We start from the raw sequence: 8303 nt of genomic DNA, 5'->3' as shown, positions 1-8303 counted from the left end.
AAATTATTAAAATTATAGAAATCATCTTTCTGTGTCTAGCCCCCAATCAGAAATACCCACTTCAAAAGAGAATAAATCATTCACATTTAAGTAACATCTGCCAAACGACGTATTCACAGATTTAATGATATGGTTGGTCCACAAGGCTTCATTGTGACGTGTACTGTACCCGTTTGCATATATTTGTTTGTCTTGTGCTAAAGTTGGTTCAACTTTGTGGTTTCTTAATTTATCTCAATTAAGACTGATTTCATGCATGGTGGCGGTCATAACTGATAATTGTCGTACGTGATCATGGGTTACTTTACTGTTTGGTAGTAATATTTCGCAGGAAAAGCAAAACAAAGGACTAGCAGCGTTGCGGAATTAATGTAAAACATTGACATGGAATTTGTAGATGTAGGTAAATTAAAGGAGTTTCCTACAGTTTTAAAGTCATCATCCATCCATTTTTCCATCTCCAATTCAGATAGATTGAGCTTGTTAGGGGGGATGCACTCATCCACTCATGCACTATGACTCAGTAATCAGTATACATGCATTTCCTTTCTTCCTTATGCAATCAGGTACTTGGGCTAATTTGGAATACTAACTTGGCGAGGAAAACGACTGTAACATATATGTGCCCATCCGAAAAAGTAGATTTTAATGTTTCCAAAGTGGTGGTGGATATTCTGTTTCTTCTTGTCACCAAAGGGCGGCGCCATTGGAATTTAGTGTAAAAGAGGCCAAGCACAGCCACTTTCCATGACTTGCCAAGCTGTCCAATCCTTCAATGCTGATACCCACCTGATTAGAGGGGAAAAAGCACAGGACGTGCACTCCATGATTCATTCCTCTAATCTTAATTAAATATTTCTTTAATTTACAGAGCATGCTCAACTGGTCCTCCTTTTATTTTGTTTTATTTTATTTTATTTTTTATTTATTTTATTTTTATTTTTATTTTTATTTTTATTTACAGCATGAATAAATCACCTCACATAAATATGCATCTTATATTGTTAATCATATATTAAAATAAAATTGAATACTTGAACTGGTGCATAGAAATTAAATACATTATCACTCATCTATCATTATTACTGTTGATTGATGATGTCTTTAGAGTTAAATTATTAAACAAAAAATAAATGAAAAATAGGAATAAAAAAATTAATATTTATATACCTAGTTTTCCTCTCCTGAGAATCTATATTGGTTGAATTATTTACGGGGTCTATTATGTGTAAAAGAAAAAATACATATGATTGACCATCTTGGAATCAAACAACCGGGAATGGAATGGATTGGATCTTTGGATTGAGTCTAATTGAATTGAATACTGGTGGCGGTACGTAAGAGGCAGAACCCAGACTTGGTTGCCTATTGTAGATGGATGGCTAATTAACTTACCCACATATATATATATATATAGGGAATTACCAGCTGCCACGTGTTATCAACAATACACACGGGTCGATCAATCAGAAATGGAATCGACGTTCGATCTCAACAAGCAAGAGTCATGACGCGGCGCACGGTGCTGGACATTGGACGAGTGCCTAGCAATTGAACGAACGTATCGCATTTTAAAGGGAATGTCACATCCGTACAGCTGTAAGGACAGCGTACCTTGCCCATCGCTTCGTCCAACATCAAGCGCACACGAGGCAAATAAGCAATGTATTATTATAATTATTAATTATTTATGGCCGCCCTTAATTTTCACTGATCGTCTCTTTGCCTGACCGGAAACCAAAAGCTAGTTTGACACGTTGATGCTGATCGAATACTGTAGTTGAGTAGTTGGTGGTATAAATTTGATTATCAATATACACTTAATTAGGTACTATATATATATATATGTCTATAAGCAGTATGCATTTGTGGGAAGGGAAGAGTGGGCGACCGTTCCGGCGTGGTTGATGGATGTTTGGTATTTCAGATGCATAATTACTTAGCTGCCCAACAGTGTTGGACGGATTTCGTTGGAATTGGTCTAGAAGCATGAGTGAAGATTAAAATTAAGTATAAGCAAGGTTTTGGGTAGCTGTTTCATGCTTTTCAACTGATGGACTTGCAAGTGAATGGTTGGTTTAACACGCTGTTGGAAATTTTCTTAATTTAATTAAGATAAATTAATTTTTTTATTAATGTTAGTTAACAACAGTTTATTATTATTATTATTATTATTCTTGTTGTTGTTGTTATTTGACGAAGCCAGGGGCATACACAAAGGCCAGAGATTAATCATTTAACCTATGTCATTTTACTCGGGGACACGAAAGTCGAGTGGCAAGCTCAAACTCATACCAAAGGCATGTTACCATCATTTACGGGTGTTTGGATCATGGATTGAGGGCTTGGGAAAGAGAATCTCATTCTCAAACCCTTGTTTGGTAATCAGGAAAGACATGGGTTGCCTCCATACATGGGGAAAAAGATTACTCCCAGAAAAGGCATCCTAATCCATCCAAAAATGGGGGAAGACATATTACTTAGTCATAAAATTAATAATATAACCCTGGCATATTAAATTTGAATATTTATTAATAATTTAAATAATATAATTACATATTTATATATTTAGCTTTACTTATTTAATAATGTAATTAAATTATTTTGAGAAATTAAAATCAAAATCAATAAATGAAATTAACTTAATTATACATATTTCATGATATTAACTAATTTAATAAATATATAATAGTTAAATAAATTATTAAGATTAATTATATAATTATAATATATTGAAATATATATTTATATTATAAATAATTAATAATAAATAATGTTAAAAATTTATCATTAAACATAATCCATTATTTTATATTATATCTACTATTTACCTACAGGGTATTGATGTAATTTTACTACATCTTACATTTTTATTTTTTTTAATTCCCAATTTTTATTCCGTCAAACTAAACACATTATTCTCGTTCCCCTTATTCCCATTCCCATTCTTCTCTTTTTCCTACTCCCCTATTCTTATTTCTATTCCGCAATCCAAACGGGGCCTTGCTTCTAACTGTTAAAGATAAAATGTAATTTGTTAAAGATAGAATGTAATCCGCTAAAGATAGAATCTCTATTTTAGGATAGAATCCAATCACGGTTGTATTCTATATATTCATGTAATTATTCTCTCCCTATATATACAAGAGATCAAGGCCCTAAGGGGTATCTAGCGCCAATACGTTTACATGGTGTCAGAGCTACGAATTTTTTTTTCTAATGTCGTCTTCTTCCTCCTCCTCCTCCTCCTCCTCCTCCACTCTATCCTCCACCACACCTAACACGATCCAATCTACAATGGCAAGCATGTTTGCTCCGATGTCGTTCATGATGTTGTTGCAGCAACCACATCCAAGGAGGCTTGGGATATACTGCAGCGGATGTTCTCTTCGGTGACGGGTGCTCGTGCTGTCCAGGTGCGGATAGATCTCACCACAACCAAGAAACGAGATGTATCCGTCTCTGATTACTTCCGTAAGGTGAAGGGGCTCGCTTCTGACCTGGCCGCCATTGGGTCGCCCCTTAGTAATGATGAGACAATCACCTACCTCCTCGCTGGTCTCGGTCCAGATTATAACCCTTTTGTTACTTCCATGACGACCAAGAGCGAGGCTTTATCTCTTGATGATGTGTATGCATATATGATGGCGTTTGAAGCATGACAACAACAGCACCAGACGGAGATCCAACTTCAGCCTGGCTCATCGGCAAACTTTGCTGGGCGTGGAGGTCAGCAGCCGCGTGGTCGCGGTCGTGGCCGTGGTCGCGGTCGTGGTCTGTCCAATCGAGGTGGTGGCACTTCTACCTATGGGCCTGGTCGTGGTGGTGTGCGCGTTTCCTGTCAGATCTGCAACAAGGAATGCCATACCGCTGTCAAGTGTTGGTATAGGATGGACGAGTCCTACAATAAAGAACAACCCTCTGCGGCTATGGCAGCGACTTCCTCTTACAAGATCGACTTGAATTGGTATACGTGAACGGTATCAAGGAGGAGAGAATGTTCTAGTTGTAATGGAGCAGGTTTGCAAATTAAGCATGTTGGTCATTGTTCTATTAATACTGTTGCTAAAACTCTTGCCCTAAAGAATGTTCTTCATGTCCCTAAAATTTCTAAGCATCTTATTTCCGTCCATAAGCTGACTCGTGATAATAATGTCATTTTTGAATTCCACCCTGATCATTATGTTGTCAAGGATCGGGAGTCGAAGAGAACAATACTGGAAGGAAAATGTGAGTCTGGGCTCTACCCCATCAAGCCATCAGATGTCGAGTCTTCCAAGCAAGCCTTTGTGAAGCAAGCTTTTGTGAGCTCCACCATTAGCAAAGAACAGTGCCATGCTCGTTTTGGCCATCCTTCATCCCATATTGTTCAGTCTATCTTGCATCTTAATAATCTACCGTGTGCAAGAGAGTCTCGTTTGTCAGTTTGTAATGCATGTCAATTAGCCAAGAGTCATCAATTACCCTATTCACGTTCTACTCATGTGTCCACCTTCCATTTAGAACTCGTTTTCTCGGATGTATGGGGGCCTGCACCTCAATCTGTTGGAGGTTATAAATACTATATTAGTTTCATTGATGATTTTAGCAAATTCTCTTGGATTTATATGATGCATGATCGCACTGAGGCTCCACGCATATTCTTGCAATTTAAAGTGCATGTTGAGCGCCTCCTTGATACGAGGATTAAGTGTGTGCAATCCGATTGGGGAGGGGAATATCAGAAAATTCATAATCAATTTTTTTTGCTCTCTTGGCATTGCACATAGAGTCTCATGTCCCCACACTCCTCAACAAAATGGATCCGCTGAACGGAAACACCGTCACATTGTCAAAATTGGTCTAGCTCTCTTAGCTCATGCATCTATCCCGTTAAAATTCTGGGATGAAGCCTTTTTGACAGCCACTTACCTCATCAATCGTCTTCCTACTCGTGTCATTGACAACACATCTCCTCTACAACGCCTTTTTAAAGTCACGCCTAACTATTCCATGCTAAAAATCTTTGGTTGTGCATGTTGGCCCCATCTTCGACCATATAATAAGTCCAAACTTTCCTTCCGTTCGAAAGAATGTGTTTTTCTAGGTTATAGTTCACTTCACAAAGGTTATAAATGTCTTGACATGGCTTCGGATCGTGTTTATATTTCTAGAGATGTTGTCTTTGATGAGGCACTTTTTCCCTTTGCTACGTGTTCTACACTTTCTTCCGCATCTGATGCATCCAGTTTATCTCCCATTTTGTGTTCCCAGCCCTTAAGCAGCAGTACTAATCCGAGTAATGATCACATGTGTCCATTTATGCCTGCTAACGTTTTGGATGCAGCAAATCCAACTGCGCCTGATCCGACACCATCCTCTTCGGACTCCATCCCTTGTCCTGGATCAGTCTCCTTGGGAGAACGGGAGATCGTTCCGCTCCAACCGGTCCGGGCAAGCCACGACGCCCAGGCTGTCGCCCGGCCAGAAACAGTGATGGATGCTATTGTGCATGGGTCCACTGATTTGCTCCAGGCGGTTTCGGATGCTCCTGCACAACAACCCGCCCTGCATGCCCAAACCGCTACGGATGATGTTGCCCAAGGAGATCAAGGGCACTCTAATGGCACACGACTGAAGAGTTCCATTCGGTGTCCGAAAATTCGTATAGATGGCACTATGACCTACTCTGCCATTCGTTCTCTAGATTCAGAACCTGATTCTTATGTTGATGCTTTGGAACATCCACTTTGGCACAAGGCGATGGATGATGAGTTTCATGCTCTCATCAAGAATCACACATGGCACTTGGTTCCTCCTCGTCCCGGCCTCAATGTGATTGATTGTAAATGGGTTTTTAAGCTGAAGCGTAAACCCGATGGCTCTATTGATCGTCATAAAGCTCGGCTAGTTGCAAAAGGGTTCAAGCAAAGGTATGGCGTTGATTATGGTGATACTTTTAGTCCGGTGGTTAAACCTACTACAATTCGAGTTTTATTATCTCTTGCTATCTGTCGTGGTTGGAGCTTACGACAGATTGATATTCAGAATGCCTTCTTGCATGGCCTGCTTGATGAAGATGTTTATATGCAACAACCACCTGGTTATGTTGACTTATAGTATCCCCATCACTTGTGTAAACTTGATAAGTCTCTCTATGGTTTAAAACAAGCTCCACGTGCATGGTTTGCTCGCCTCAGTGCTAAGTTGTTGCAGTTGGGATTTAAAGCTTCAAAGGCCGATGCGTCTCTATTCATTTTCAACAACGGAGGGATTCACATGTATATGCTCATTTATGTTGATGATATTATTATTGTGAGGTCTTCTTCTTCGGCTACAGAAAAGCTTCTTCTCCAACTACAAGAGGCTTTTGCAGTCAAGGATCTTGGCTCCTTAAGCTATTTTCTTGGCATTGAAGTGAACAAGCTTCCTGAGGGTATTGTTCTAACTCAGCATAAATACATTCATGATTTATTGCGTCGTACCAATATGTTAAGTGCCAAAGGTGTTTCAACTCCTATGTTAGCCACCGAAAAATTGTCCTTGCATGAGGGGGACAAGTTGTTAGCTGAAGATGCTACCAGATACAAGAGTGTTGTGGGTGCTCTTTAGTATCTTACTCTGAATAGACCGGATATTGCTTTCAGTGTTAACAATGTCTGCCAGTTTTTATCTGTACCGATTGTCACTCATTGGATTGCAGTCAAACGGATTCTGAGATACTTAAGGGAGACGTCCAGGCTTGGTCTCTGTATAACAAAGTCTGGTTCATATTTACTCAGTGCATTTTCAGATGCTGACTGGGCTGGCAACTCTGATGACTGGCGTAGTACTGGTGGATATGCTATATTTCTTGGTGGTAATCTTGTTTCTTGGAGTTCTAGAAAACAACCAACTGTTTCTAGGTCCAGTACGGAGGCTGAATACAAGTCCGTTACTAATGCCATTGCTGAATTAATTTGGATACAAGTTTTGTTACGTGAGCTTGGAATTCGTCAAGAGAGAGCACCTAGTCTGTGGTGTGATAACATTGGTGCTACTTATCTATCAGCAAATCCGGTCTTTCATGCTCGGACCAAACACATTGAAGTGGATTATCATTTTGTAGGAGAGAGAGTGGCTGCTAAGGAGTTGGACATTAGGCTGGTTTCTTCCAAAGATCAGCTTGCCGACATTATGACGAAGCCATTGGCGATTTCACTATTTGAAAAGTTTAGGCGCAATCTAAACTTGGTGTCCCCAAGTCAAAATTGTGGGAGGGTGTTAAAGATAAAATGTAATTTGTTAAAGATAGAATGTAATCTGCTAAAGATAGAATCTCTATTTTAGGATAAAATCCAATCACGGTAGTATTCTATACACTAACAAAACTTAAACTCGAAACTTATTAAATATTTCACACTTATTTTTCACAATAAAATTTTACCACTTGGTTATTAGTCTTTTGCTTTAACAATAAAATAATTATTGATTGTCAATCATATGACAACCTAATATATATATATATATACATATTATACATTAAAACACAAAGATTTAAGGAGCGCAAAATTCTCAACCATGCACGTGCAATGTTTTTAATTAAACTTTTGGCCTATGCAATATTCTCCATATATACGTGATACTCTTAAACATTTCACTCGTAATATTGAATAAATGATAACTTCTTTTGCCTTAACTGGCCCTTAATAGGTTTTTTTTAATCAATTTTTAATAGCAACATCATCCATTTATGATGGCTACATCTTTGGTAAACGTCTCATTACTAATTTTGATAATCATAGCCATTAGTTATTACAATTTTATCTAGAGTTTATATATATTTATATATAAGACCTCAACCTAGTAATTTGCATATTACTCCCTCTTCAGTCCTTTTTATTTATCTATTTTACTTAATTCATATGGATTAACAAAATTAATTAAAATTAGTTGGCAATCTAAATTTTATAAAAAATTATATTAACTTTCCAAATTTACTCTTATTTAAAATATTTTTAAAAAAATGTATAGTATGACTACCAATCCTTTTTACTTGTTCATTTTACCTAATTCATATGGATTAACAAATTATTAAAAAATTATATTAACTTTCCAAATTTATCTTTATTTAAAATATTCTTAAAAAAAATGTGTAGGGAAATAGTTTAACGGGGCATCTTTAATCGTTAAACTATTTTAGAGTTTGATGGTCATGCCATCTCATCAACTTATTAAACTCTTATCTATTAAACTATCTCTCATAATAGTTATACCATAAAATGAGATCCACAATCATTTTATTCATCTTTTCAATTATTCATATTATATATTTCATAATAAAT

The 8303-nt window shown here is 37.4% G+C and overlaps 1 non-coding gene across 1 annotated transcript; it reads left to right on the top strand.

Moving 5' to 3' along the window:
• The first annotated feature begins 3518 nt into the window (after positions 1-3518).
• Positions 3519-3658, top strand: LOC120279873. The gene has a single exon (XR_005542173.1). It is a non-coding gene; the product is annotated as a small nucleolar RNA Z247 (small nucleolar RNA).
• The last annotated feature ends 4645 nt before the right edge of the window (positions 3659-8303 follow it).

This window comes from Dioscorea cayenensis, chromosome 16, assembly GCF_009730915.1.
Source record: "Dioscorea cayenensis subsp. rotundata cultivar TDr96_F1 chromosome 16, TDr96_F1_v2_PseudoChromosome.rev07_lg8_w22 25.fasta, whole genome shotgun sequence".
NCBI lineage: Eukaryota > Viridiplantae > Streptophyta > Magnoliopsida > Dioscoreales > Dioscoreaceae > Dioscorea > Dioscorea cayenensis.
This window is presented reverse-complemented; position numbering and strand designations above follow the sequence as displayed.